Source organism: Oncorhynchus gorbuscha, linkage group LG15 (genome assembly GCF_021184085.1).
Source record: "Oncorhynchus gorbuscha isolate QuinsamMale2020 ecotype Even-year linkage group LG15, OgorEven_v1.0, whole genome shotgun sequence".
NCBI classification, from domain to species: domain Eukaryota; kingdom Metazoa; phylum Chordata; class Actinopteri; order Salmoniformes; family Salmonidae; genus Oncorhynchus; species Oncorhynchus gorbuscha.
Genome location: NC_060187.1, coordinates 16304083 through 16318531, shown reverse-complemented (window position 1 = coordinate 16318531; position 14449 = coordinate 16304083). Strand labels below are relative to the sequence as shown.

Here is a 14449-nt window from a genome sequence, read left to right as displayed (position 1 = left end):
GCCACATCTTTCAGATTGACTACTTTGGCCACATCTTTCAGATGGACTACTTTGGCCACATCTTTCAGATTGACTACTTTGGCCACATCTTTCAGATTGACTACTTTGGCCACATCTTTCAGATTGACTACTTTGGCCACATCTTTCAGATTGACTACTTTGGCCACATCTTTGAGATTGACTACTTTGGCCACATCTTTCAGATTGACTACTTTGGCCACATCTTTCAGATTGACTACTTTGGCCACATCTTTCAGATTGACTACTTTGGCCACATCTTTCAGATTGACTACTTTGGCCCACATCTTTCAGATTGACTACTTTGGCCACATCTTTCAGATTGACTACTTTGGCCACATCTTTCAGATTGACTACTTTGGCCACATCTTTCAGATTGACTACTTTGGCCACATCTTTCAGATTGACTACTTTGGCCACATCTTTCAGATTGACTACTTTGGCCACATCTTTCAGATTGACTACTTTGGCCACATCTTTCAGATTGACTACTTTGGCCACATCTTTCAGATTGACTACTTTGGCCACATCTTTCAGATTGACTACTTTGGCCACATCTTTCAGATGGACTACTTTGGCCACATCTTTCAGATTGACTACTTTGGCCACTAAGGGGAACCAAAGGCCTTGTTTTCAACGGCAGCTGATTTCAGAAGATAGAACAGAGAGAAGCAGCCTGATGTTGAAGAATGTCACTCTCTTGTTTTTGAGTTGATAAGAGATCCAAACACAGAAGCAAGCACCCCCCTTTTCCTCACTTCTTCGCTGACATACAGTACCAGTCAAAAGTGTGGACACACCTACTCATTCAAGGTTTTCTTTATTTCTACTATTTTCTACATTGTAGAATGATAGTGAAGACATCAAAACTATGAAATATCACATATAGAATCATGTTGTAACCAAAAAATTGTTAAACAAATCCAAATATATTTTATACTTGAGATTTTTCAAAGTAGCCACAATTTGATGACAGCTTTGCAAACTCTTGGCATTCTCTCAACCAGCTCCATGAGGTAGTCACCTGTAATGCATTTCAATTAACATGTGTGTCTTGTTTAAAGTTAATTTGTGGAATTTCATTTGAGACAATCAGTTGTGTTGTGACATGGTAGAGGTGGTATAGTGAAGATAGCCATATTTGGTAAAAGACAAAGTCCATATTATGGCAAGAACAACTCAAATAAACAAAGAGAAATGACAGTCCATCATTACTTTAAGACATGAAGGTCAGTCAATCCGGAACATTTCAAGAACTTAACGTTTCTTCAAGTGCAGTCGCAAAACCATCACGCACAATGATGAAACTGGCTCTCATGAGGCCCGTCACAGGAAAGGAAGACACAGAGTTACCTCTGTTGCAGAGGATAAGTTCATTAGAGTTACCAGCCTCAGAAATTGCAGCCCAAATAAATGCGTTAACAGAATTCAGGTAACAGACACATCTCAACATCAACTGTTCAGAGGAGACTGTGTGAATCAGGTCTTCATGGTCGAATTGCTGCAAAGAAACCACGACTAAAGGACACAAACAAGAAGAAGAGACTTGCTTGGGCCAAGAAACACGAGCAATGGACATTAGATAGGTGCAAATCTGTCCTTTGGTCTGATGAGTCCAAATTTGAGATTGGTTCCAACCGCCGTGTCTTTGTGAGATGTAGAGTAGGAGAACGGATGATCTCTGCATGTGTGGTTCCCACTGTGAAGCAAAGAGGAGGTGTGATGGTGTGGGGGTGCTTTGCTGGTGACACTGTCAGTGATTTCAATTGAATTCAAGGCACACTTACAGGCTGACTGCAATGCGAGCGTTGCAAAGTAAATTTAGAAATCTATATTATTCAATTATTGCACCCACACTGCTTGCGCGCGCCAACGAGCAGCTGCATTGCCACGGACTAAAATAGAAGTCAGTTCTATTTGTGACGCAGATCGCGCTGCAAGTCCTGCCTCTCCCATCTCCTCATTAGTTTATAGAAGAAGGTACCCACATGCCAGCTCCTCATTGGTTATACCCACGTGGGTAACTGAAAGACGAATGAGGTCGGTGGCGGTAATGCACCTAATTTATGAATGTTGCCAATCGCAATGTAAAGTCAAGAGAAGAAAAAGCCCCTGGAAGTTTCCCCCGTGTGGCGGAGGAAGATGCATCCCCCTCACCTCGAAGTGTGATGGAGACGCTGACTGTGAGGACAGGTCTGATGCCAACATCTGGAAGTGTGATGGAGATGCTGACTGTGAGGACAGGTCTGATGAGGCCAACACCTGGAAGTGTGATGGAGACGCTGACTGTGAGGACAGGTCTGATGAGGCCAACACCTGGAAGTGTGATGGAGACGCTGCCTGTGAGGACATGTCTGATGAGGCCAACACCTGGAAGTGTGATGGAGACGTTGACAGTGAGGACAGGTCTGATGAGGCCAACACCTGGAAGTGTGATGAAGACGCTGACTGTGAGGACAGGTCTGATGAGGCCAACACCTGGAAGTGTGATGGAGACGCTGACTGTGAGGACAGGTCTGATGAGGCCAACACCTGGGAGTGTGATGGAGACGCTGACTGTGAAGACAGGTCTGATGAGGCCAACACCTGGAAGTGTGATGGAGACGCTGACTGTGAGGACAGGTCTGATGAGGCCAACACCTGGGAGTGTGATGAGACGCTGACTGTGAGGACAGGTCTGATGAAGCCAACACCTGGAAGTGTGATGGAGATCTGACTGTGAGGACAGGTCTGATGAGACCAACACCTGGAAGTGTGATGGAGACGCTGACTGTGAGGACAGGTCTAATGAGGCCAACACCTCGAAGTGTGATGGAGACGCTAACTGCGAGGATAGGTCTGATGAGGCCAACACCTGGAAGTGTGATGGAGACACTGACTGTGAGGACAGGTGTGATGAGGCCAACACCTGGAAGTGATGAAGACGCTGACTGTGAGGACAGGTCTAATGAGGCCAACACCTCGAAGTGTGATGGAGAAGCTGACTGTGAGGACAGGTCTGATGAAGCCAACACCTCGAAGTGTGATGGAGACGCTGACTGTGAGGACAGGTCTGATGCCAACATCTGGAAGTGTGACGGAGATGCTGACTGTGAGGACAGGTCTGATGAGGCCAACACCTGGAAGTGTGATGGAGACGCTGACTGTGAGGACAGGTCTGATGAGGCCAACACCTGGAAGTGTGATGGAGACGCTGCCTGTGAGGACATGTCTGATGAGGCCAACACCTGGAAGTGTGATGGAGACGCTGATAGTGAGGACAGGTCTGATGAGGCCAACACCTGGAAGTGTGATGAAGACGCTGACTGTGAGGACAGGTCTGATGAGGCCAACACCTGGAAGTGTGATGGAGACGCTGACTGTGAGGACAGGTCTGATGAGGCCAACACCTGGGAGTGTGATGGAGACGCTGACTGTGAAGACAGGTCTGATGAAGCCAACACCTGGAAGTGTGATGGAGACGCTGACTGTGAGGACAGGTCTGATGAGACCAACACCTGGAAGTGTGATGGAGACGCTGACTGTGAGGACAGGTCTAATGAGGCCAACACCTCGAAGTGTGATGGAGACGCTGACTGCGAGGACAGGTCTGATGAGGCCAACACCTGGAAGTGTGATGGAGACGCTGACTGTGAGGACAGGTCTAATGTGGCCAACTGTGATTAGTTACCTTTCTGGGGTTACGTAACCTACTACCATATGGAAAGGAGGCTTTTATGTAGTGTCTTGTGTTTGGGGGCAATTTATTTGATGTAAAATCACTATCCTTAAGCAATAAGGCCCTGAGGGGGTATATAAAGTATGTTGCTGTTGCAAACCAAAATGTTATACTAGAAACAAGGGGAAATGATGTGTTAATAAGATACTTATTGTCTTTCTCTTGTCATTTGCTGTGGTATATCAAGAACGGCGTAGTGATACTTGAAATAGAAATTCTGATATACTGTGTATACACAGCTGGAATGCTGTTTCAGTCAATCAGCATCCAGGATCCAAACTAGCCGGTTTACAATCATATATACCTGTGTCAATGTAAAAAAGTGTGCTGAGTGTCGGGAAGCAAGTTCAGGGAGTGACTGTCTTAATAAATAAAAGAAACAATGAACACGTAACACAAACAATGCACCGACGTGAAAACAGAGTCAATAACACCTGAGGAAAGAACCAAGAGGAGTGACAGATACAGGGAAGATCATCAAGGAGGTGATGGAGTCCAGGTGAGTGTCATGAGGCGCAGGTGCGCGAGGCGATGGTGACAGTTGTGTGGGATAATCAGCAGCCTGATGACCTAGAGGCCGGAGAGGTTAGTATACGTGATAGTTAATGCATGTGTGCTGTGTTATACACGTAAGCAATCATGCCCAAGTAATGTGAAATATGTATACTGTATAGTGAGGCATACTGTTTGTATTCTTCTGTTCCTCTGTAATTAGGGATTGAGACCTGGGTGTTTGTTTCTCCTCAGATACACCAGCCAGCTCAGTCAGACTTGTGAATGGGACCAGCTCCTGCTCTGGGATAGTGGAGGAGAATGAGCGGCAGTATGTAGTCAATGCTGGGGCATGAAAGATGCAAAGATGTTGTGTAGAGAGCTGGGCTGGGGGAATGCTGTAGATACACATTACAATTGTCCATTTGGAGAGAGATGCAAGGAAAAGGGTTTTATTTTGTAACATTAAGCAGTTTAGTTGTTCAGACATTGAGTCTACTCTCGAGGAGTGTCGAGTCAGCTCTGCCGAGTTTGGTTCTTTTGGTTACAATACCATTGACATTGTGGTCTGGTCAGATTCCGTGAGGCTCGTGGATGGAGCTGGTCTCTGCTCTGGGAGTCCTGGGCCTCAGTGTGTAAAGTTGACTTTGACTGGCAGGATGCAGAGGTAGTCTGTCGGGATCCTGCAGGGCTACAGCGGGGACTCTAAGGAGAAGGTTAGGTTCCAACCTGGGCTAAGGAGTTCCAATGTATAGGCAATGAGTCCATTCTCCTGAACTGTGACACCTCAGACAGAGAACAGCAGACCTTCCTCCCTGGAAACGCTGTTGGACTGAACTGCTCAGAGCCTGATGATCCGAGGCTGGTGGGAGGAGGCTGTGCAGGTAGACTGGAAGAGTACAAGATAGGAGAGTGGAAAAATGTGAGACATTTGGTTATCCATGAAGGAAGCAGCTGTAGTATGTTCACAACTAGGTTGTGGCTCCGCTTTTTCAAATGTAGATTAGCCTGAATATACATCTGATGTACAGTGGGGCAAAAAAGTATTTAGTCAGCCACCAACTGTGCAAGTTCTCCCACTTAAAAAGATGAGAGAGGCCTGTAATTTTCATCATAGGTACACTTCAACTATGACAGACAAAATGAGGGGGAAAAAAATCCAGAAAATCACATTGTAGGATTTTTTAATGAATTTATTTGCAAATTATGGTGGAAAATAAGTATTTGGTCAATAACAAAAGTTTATCTCAATACTTTGTTATATACCCTTTGTTGGCAATGACAGAGGTCAAACGTTTTCTGTAAGTCTTCACAAGGTTTCCACACACTGGTATCCACCCCCATGCTTCACAGTAGGTATGGTGTTCTTTGGATGCAACTCAGCATTCTTTGTCCTCCAAACATGACGAGTTGAGTTTTTACCAAAAAGTTATATTTTGGTTTGATCTGACCATATGACATTCTCCCAATCTTCTTCTGGATCATCCAAATGCTCTCTAGCAAACTTCAGACGGGCCTGGACATGTACTGGCTTAAGCAGGGGGACACGTCTGGCACTGCAGGATTTGAGTCCCTGGCGGTGTAGTGTGTTACTGATGGTAGGCTTTGTTACTTTGGTCCCAGCTCTCTGCAGGTCATTCACTAGGTCCCCCTGTGTGGTTCTGGGATTTTTTCTCACCGTTCTTGTGATCATTTTGACCCCACGGGGTGAGATCTTGCGTGGAGCCCCAAATCGAGGGAGATTATCTGTGGTCTTGTATGTCTTCCATTTCCTAATAATTGCTCCCACAGTTGATTTCTTAAAACCAAGCTGCTTACCTATTGCAGATTCAGTCTTCCCAGCCTGGTGCAGGTCTACAATTTTGTTTCTGGTGTCCTTTGACAGCTCTTTGGTCTTGGCCATAGTGGAGTTTGGAGTGTGACTGTTTGAGGTTGTGGACAGGTGTCTTTTATACTGATAACAAGTTAAAACAGGTGCCATTAATACAGGTAACGAGTGGAGGACAGAGGTGCCTCTTAAAGAAGAAGTTACAGGTCTGTGAGAGACAGAAATCTTGCTTGTTTGTAGGTGACCAAATACTTATTTTCCACCATAATTTGCAAATAAATTCATTAAAAATCCTTCAATGTGATTTTCTGGATTTTTGTCTCTCTCATTTTGTGTCATAGTTGAAGTGTACCTATGATGAAAATTACAGGCCTCTCTCATCTTTTTAAGTGGGAGAACTTGCACAATTGGTGGCTGACTAAATACTTTTTTCCCCCACTGTATCTTGATCCGTTGGCTCAGAGTCTGCACTCAGGGAATGTGTTACACTGTCTTTGCAATATATATATAGCAGAATTCCTGCTCCAGCCTAATATCTCTCTCAATGTCTCAATGGGAGGGGTCTCCAGGAGACACCAGGGGCCAGATGTGTTCAGGGGTCACAGCTTCACCATCACCTGCTCCACTCAGCAACAGTACCCAGGGTGACTCATTCCTCCTCTCGTTCACTGGCTCCAACAGAACACAGACCAAGACCCAGTCAGCTGTCAATCACTCTGTTGTCTTCCTCTTCCCCGCTGCAGATGTCTCAGTCCCACCAAGGGAACTACAGCTGTGTTAATGCCATTTATGTTTTCTCTCATAACTTCTCCACTGAGAGCTCCTGAGAGCTCCACTGAGAGCTCCTGTCCCTTACTGTCACAGGTAACAGAGAACCAACCAGGCTTTTAACTTTGACAGATTTTGAGAAATATTCCACAGAGGAATCTGATGATAATCAATCCCCTTATCAAATGTGTTTCTATTTCAGCCTCTCCTCTGAAAGCCTTCATCATCAGACACATTGTAGTGCTGCTGACGTTCCTGATGACCATCATGGCCAGCTATCTGTATTTCAAGACCACCAAGAGGCAGAGGACAAATAAGGGAGAGAGTGTGGAGCTGGTGTCTCTGTAGGAGACCTGAAGCCGGGCCGAGTGGAGAGGAGAGAGTAGGAGGAAGTAGGGGAGGGGAGGGGGAGGGGGCTATATATAAGAGCTAATCAACAGATGACAGGTGTCTATAGCTTTCATGTGAAATGAAAGCAATAATACAATCTGCAGTGTACTTGAGCTACTTTGCTAAATAAAACTCTGTTTGAAAGGTGTAAACAACATCTGTTTTATTGAGAGCATGGAACTGTGCTCCCCACAACGAGCCAAACCAATAGAGAAACTGTATCTAGCCAGTTCAGCTTGTAATAAATGATTTCCTTTTGCAAATTGATTGAGAATATAACATTGAGGTTGTCAGACACAGACTCCTAGCCTCTTTCTCTGTTCAGTCATCTTATTTGCCACATCTTTCCAGACACGCTGGTGTTGATCCTTCTGCTTAACTGACTGACTTAATGTGTCTTGAATTGAGTGCTGTGTGGTGAGTGATTGGAGGGCATAAATAAAGCTGTTAACGCTGAGAAATTAGGTTACATTTATTGTCACTGACTGAGAGCTGGAATAAATCAGTGTGTGTGTGTGTGTGTGTGTGTGTGTGTGTGTGTGTGTGTGTGTGTGTGTGTGTGTGTGTGTGTGTGTGTGTGTGTGTGTGTGTGTGTGTGTGTGTGTGTGTGTGTGTGTGTGTGTGTGTGTGTGTGTGTGTGTGTGTGTGTGTGTGTGTGTGTGTGTGTTTGCCTGCCACTGACATGTTATATTAGACGATACTCAATCTGCATGTATAAATATTATAGACAGTAGGATAGCTTCTACGGCCTTGCGTGCCTGTTAGCACAACTACATTCATGTCATGCCATTGACACTACATTCCTCTAGGTAAACATGGGCAAGTCTTTTAAAACATGTTCAGAGAGAGAGATATATTTCTGAGAAGTGAGTGGGTACCGCAGTCCCAGCCCTAGCTCTAGGAAACTGTGCAGAGCAGTACATTCCTCTAGGTAAACATGGGCAAGTATTTTAAAACATGTTCAGAGATAGAGAGAGAGATATATTTCTGAGAAGTGAGTGGGTACCGCAGTCCCAGCCCTAGCTCTAGGAAACTGTGCAGAGCAGTACCTCTGGCCTTGCTACAGTAAAAGCTTGCATGTCAATGCCATTCTTTTTCTTGTTGAAACTGAAACGGCATTCTAAAGCATAAAATGTAGCATAGGAACTAACCCTCTGAGAGAGCACAGGAATAGAGCATTATAGGCGCTCCACAATACCACGGCTCCGAGAGGCTCTGGAGGCTCTGCATGTGCAGTAGGGGGGAAGGAGGGAGGGGGGAGGATGAAGGGGTAGGAGGGAGGGGAGGATGAAGGGGTAGGAGGGAGGGGAGGATGAAGGGGTAGGAGGGAGGGGGAGGATTAGGGGGTAGGAGGGAGGGGGAGGATGAAGGGGTAGGAGGGAGGGGGAGGATGAAGGGGTAGGGGTAGGTGGAAGGGGTAGGAGGGAGGGGGAGGATGAAGGGGTAGGGGTAGGTGGAAGGGGTAGGAGGGAGGGGGAGGATGAAGGGGTAGGGGTAGGTGGAAGGGGGCGGGAGGGTTTTGTATGTAATGATCAAAAAACACCTAACTGTACCACAGCATTGCCCTTAAGAAGGATTAGAGATACGGGGAGAGGGAGGGAGAGAGAAATGCAGATTTAAGCAATAAGGCACGAGGGGATGTGGTATAAGGCCAGTATAACACGGCTACGGGCTGTTCGTAAGCATGACACAACAGGGAGTGCCTGAACACAGCCCTTAGCCGTGGTATATTGGCCATATATCACAAAGCCCCGAGGTGCCTTATTGCTATTATAAATGGGTTATCAACCTAATTAGAGCAGTCAAAATAAATGTTTTGTCATACGCGCGGTAGATGGTTTGCGATACCGCGGCTTTCAGCCAATCAGCATTCAGGGCTCGAACCATCCAGTTTATAAATATGGATAAACCACTTCTCCATTGTCTTTGGCTCTATAAAAAAAGAACAAACAGCAAAAACGTGTACATGATCAAATATAAATCTTAGAATCAACTACTAAAGACTACCAGAACCCACTGGATTCTCAAATTACAATGAATGAACTACAAGACAAAATACAAACCCTCTAACCTAAAACGGTTTGTGGTGTTGATGGTATCCTCAATGAAATGAAAATATAAACAGACCACAAATACCAATTGGCTGTACTTAACCTCTTCAACATCATCCTCAGCTCTGGCATCTTCCCCAATATTTGTAACCAAGGACTGATCACCCCAATACACAAAAATGGAGACGAATTTCACCTCAATAACTACCGTGGGATATGCATCAACAGCAACATTGGGAAAATCCTCTGCATTATCATTAACAGCAGACTTGTACATTTCGTCAATGAAAACAATGTACTGAGCAAATGTCAAATTAGCTTTTTATCAAATTACAGTACGACAGACCACGTATTCACCCTGCACACACTAACTGACAAACAAACAAAACAAAACAAAAGCAAAGTATTCTCATGGTTTGTTGATATAGAAAAAAAACAACTTTTGGCTCAGTTTGCCATGAGGGTCTGCTATACAAATTAAAGGAAAGCGGTGTTGGGGGAAACACATATGACATTATAAAATCCATGTAAACAATTAACAAGTGTGCGGTAAAAATTGGCAAAAAACACAAATATTTCTGTCTATAGGGCTGTGAGGTGACACAGGGATGCAGCTTAAACCCCACACTTCAACATATATATCAACGAATGTATATGTGAATGAGCTGAGAGACAAGGCAAGATGGGCCTTCTTCCCCATCAAAAGGAACAGAAAATTCAACATATGAATTAAGATCTGGCTAAAAAAGACTTTAATCAGGAAACTGAGTTGCACTTTCTAACCTCTTGCACAGACCCACAAAGAACTCGAAAACAAATCCAATTTGGATAAACTCCCATTTCTATTGAGTAAAACACCACAGCGTGTCATCACAACAGCAAGATCTGTGAGAAAGGCAACCAGTGAAGAACAAACACCATTGTAAATACAACCCATATTTATCTTTATTCCTTTCCCTTTTGTACTTTAACTATTTGCACATCATTACAGCACTATATATAGACATAATATGACATTTGAAATGTCTTTATTCTTTTGAAACTTTTGTGAGTGTAATGATTTCTGATAATTTTGTATTGTTTATTTATCTTTTGTTTATTAGAGAGAGAGAGAGAGGGAGAAAGAGAGAGAGAGAGAGAGATCACTTATGTCCTCAGTGATGCAAAGTGTTGGTAGAGAATAGGGGAATAATGAAGGATGGGAGAGATGACCGACCACTGGAGCTCCAGCTTTTCCAGTAAGATAATAGAATAGCAGGGAGAGGCCGGAGAAATGGAGTGGAAGGCTAGAGAGATGGAGTGGAAGGCTAGAGAGATGGAGTGGAAGGCGAGAGAGATGGAGTGGAAGGCTAGAGAGATGGAGTGGAAGGCGAGAGAGATGGAGTGGAAGGCTAGAGAGATGGACTGGAAGGCTAGATTGATGGAGTGGAAGGCTAGAGAGATGGAGTGGAAGGCGAGAGAGATGGAGTGGAAGGCTAGAGAGATGGAGTGGAAGGCTAGAGAGATGAGTGGAAGGCTAGAGAGATGGAGTGGAAGGCTAGAGAGATGGACTGGAAGGCTAGATAGATGGAGTGGAAGGCTAGATAGATGGAGTGGAAGGCTAGAGAGATGGAGTGGAAGGCTAGATAGATTGAGTGGAAGGCGAGAGAGATGGAGTTTAAGGCTAGAGAGATGGAGTGGAAGGCTACAGAGATGGAGTGGAAGGCTAGAGAGATGAGTGGAAGGCTAGAGAGATGGAGTGGAAGGCTAGATAGATGGAGTGGAAGGCTAGATAGATGGAGTGGAAGGCTAGAGAGATGGAGTGGAAGGCGAGAGAGATGGAGTGGAAGGCGAGAGAGATGGAGTGGAAGGCTAGATAGATTGAGTGGAAGGCTAGAGAGATGGAGTGGAAGGCTAGAGAGATGGAGTGGAAAGTGAGAGAGATGGAGTGAAAGGCTAGATAGATTGAGTGGAAGGCTAGAGAGATGGACTGGAAGGCTAGATAGATGGAGTGGAAAGCAAGAGAGATGGAGTGGAAGGCTAGAGAGATGGACTGGAAGGCTAGAGTGATGGAGTGGAAGGCAAGAGAGATGGAGTGGAAGGCTAGAGAGATGGAGTGGAAGGCGAGAGAGATGGACTGGAAGGCTAGAGAGATGGAGTGGAAACCAAGAGAGATGGAGTGGAAGGCTAGAGAGATGGAGTGGAAGGCTAGAGAGATGGAGTGGAAGGCTAGAGAGATGGACTGGAAGGCTAGAGAGATGGAGTGGAAGGCTAGTGAGACAGATTGGAAGGCTAGATGGATGGGGTGGAGGCTAGATAGATGGAGTGAAAGGCTAGATAAATGGAGTAAAGGCTAGATAGATGGAGTGGAAGGCTAAATGGATGGAGTGGAGGCTAGATAGATGGAGTGGAAGGCTAGATGGATGGAGTGGAGGCTAGATAGATGGAGTGAAAGGCTAGAGAAATGGAGTGAAGGCTAGATAGATGGAGTGGAAGGCTAGAGAGATGGACTGCCAAAGGCAAAGGAAAATAAAAACGAGAGATGGACAGATGAGATGGAGACAGAAGCTATTATAGAGTGACACACACTGCTCTGCTCACACTCACCTGTCAGGGTAATTAACACACACACTGCTCTGCTCACACTCACCTGTCAGGGTAATTAACACACACACTGCTCTGCTCATACTCACCTGTCAGGGTAATTAACACACACACTGCTCTAATCACACTCACCTGTCAGGGTAATTAACACACACACTGCTCTAATCACACTCACCTGTCAGGGTAATTAACACACACACTGCTCTAATCACACTCACCTGTCAGGGTAATTAACACACACACTGCTCTGCTCACACTCACCTGTCAGGGTAATTAACACACACACTGCTCTGCTCACACTCACCTGTCAGGGTAATTAACACACACACTGCTCTAATCACACTCACCTGTCAGGGTAATTAACACACACACTGCTCTGCTCACACTCACCTGTCAGGGTAATTAACACACACACTGCTCTGCTCACACTCACCTGTCAGGGTAATTAACACACACACTGCTCTGCTCACACTCACCTGTCAGGGTAATTAACACACACACTGCTCTAATCACACTCACCTGTCAGGGTAATTAACACACACACTGCTCTAATCACACTCACCTGTCAGGGTAATTAACACACACACTGCTCTGCTCACACTCACCTGTCAGGGTAATTAACACACACACTGCTCTAATCACACTCACCTGTCAGGGTAATTAACACACACACTGCTCTAATCACACTCACCTGTCAGGGTAATTAACACACACACTGCTCTGCTCATACTCACCTGTCAGGGTAATTAACACACACACTGCTCTAATCACACTCACCTGTCAGGGTAATTAACACACACACTGCTCTGCTCATACTCACCTGTCAGGGTAATTAACACACACACTGCTCTAATCACACTCACCTGTCAGGGTAATTAACACACACACTGCTCTAATCACACTCACCTGTCAGGGTAATTAACACACACACTGCTCTGCTCACACTCACCTGTCAGGGTAATTAACACACACACTGCTCTAATCACACTCACCTGTCAGGGTAATTAACACACACACTGCTCTAATCACACTCACCTGTCAGGGTAATTAACACACACACTGCTCTGCTCATACTAGTTCTGCTGACTAGAACTGATGAGGACACTGAGAGACAGGGTGATGTGGCTCCCGAGTGGTGCAGCGGTCTAAGACACTACATCTCAGGGCAAGAGGCATCACTACAGTCAGTCCCTAGTTCGATCCCAGGCTGTATCACATCTGGCCATGATTGAGAGTCCCATAGGGTGGCGCAAAATTGGCCCAGCATCGTCTGGGTTTGGCCGGGGTAGGCCGTCATTGTAAATAAGAATTTGTTCTTAACTGACTTTCCTAGTTAAATAAAGGTAAATAAAGGTTACATTTAAAAAAATGAGGAATGAAAAGAATAGAGAAGAAAGAGAGCGGCAGGAGCAAGAAAAGGAGAGATAGTAGGAAAACAGCAATGAGAGGGAAATAAGGTAAGAGAGAGATAGTAGGAAAACAGCAATGAGAGGGAAATAAGGTAAGAGAGAGATAGTAGGAGAGATAGTAGGAAAACAGCAATGAGAGGGAAATAAGGTAAGAGAGAGATAGTAGGAAAACAGCAATGAGAGGGAAATAAGGTAAGAGAGAGATAGTAGGAAAACAGCAATGAGAGGGAAATAAGGTAAGAGAGAGATAGTAGGAAAACAGCAATGAGAGGGAAATAAGGTAAGAGAGAGATAGTAGGAAAACAGCAATGAGAGGGAAATAAGGTAAGAGAGAGAGATAGTAGGAAAACAGCAATGAGAGGGAAATAAGGTAAGAGAGAGATAGTAGGAAAACAGCAATGAGAGGGAAATAAGGTAAGAGAGAGATAGTAGGAAAACAGCAATGAGAGGGAAATAAGGTAAGAGAGATAGTAGGAAAACAGCAATGAGAGGGAAATAAGGTAAGAGAGAGATAGTAGGAAAACAGCAATGAGAGGGAAAATAAGAAGAGATAGTAGGAAAACAGCAATGAGAAATAAGGTAAGAGAGAGATAGTAGGAAAACAGCAATGAGAGGGAAATAAGGTAAGAGAGAGATAGTAGGAAAACAGCAATGAGAGGGAAATAAGGTAAGAGAGAGATAGTAGGAAAACAGCAATGAGAGGGAAATAAGGTAAGAGAGAGATAGTAGGAAAACAGCAATGAGAGGGAAATAAGGTAAGAGAGAGATAGTAGGAAAACAGCAATGAGAGGAAATAAGGTAAGAGAGAGATAGTAGGAAAACAGCAATGAGAGGGAAATAAGGTAAGAGAGAGATAGTAGGAAAACAGCAATGAGAGGAAATAAGGTAAGAGAGAGATAGTAGGAAAACAGCAATGAGAGGGAAATAAGGTAAGAGAGAGATAGTAGGAAAACAGCAATGAGAGGGAAATAAGGTAAGAGAGAGATAGTAGGAAAACAGCAATGAGAGGGAAATAAGGTAAGAGAGAGATAGTAGGAAAACAGCAATGAGAGGGAAATAAGGTAAGAGAGAGATAGTAGGAAAACAGCAATGAGAGGGAAATAAGGTAAGAGAGAGATAGTAGGAAAACAGCAATGAGAGGGAAATAAGGTAAGAGAGAGATAGTAGGAAAACAGCAATGAGAGGGAAATAA

General features: G+C 44.7%; 1 protein-coding gene across 2 annotated transcripts in view; it reads right to left on the bottom strand.

Moving 5' to 3' along the window:
• The window catches only part of pde4ba (phosphodiesterase 4B, cAMP-specific a), a 360826-nt gene that overhangs the window by 234066 nt on the left and 112311 nt on the right, over positions 1-14449 (bottom strand). The gene's annotated exons all lie outside the window — the stretch shown is intronic.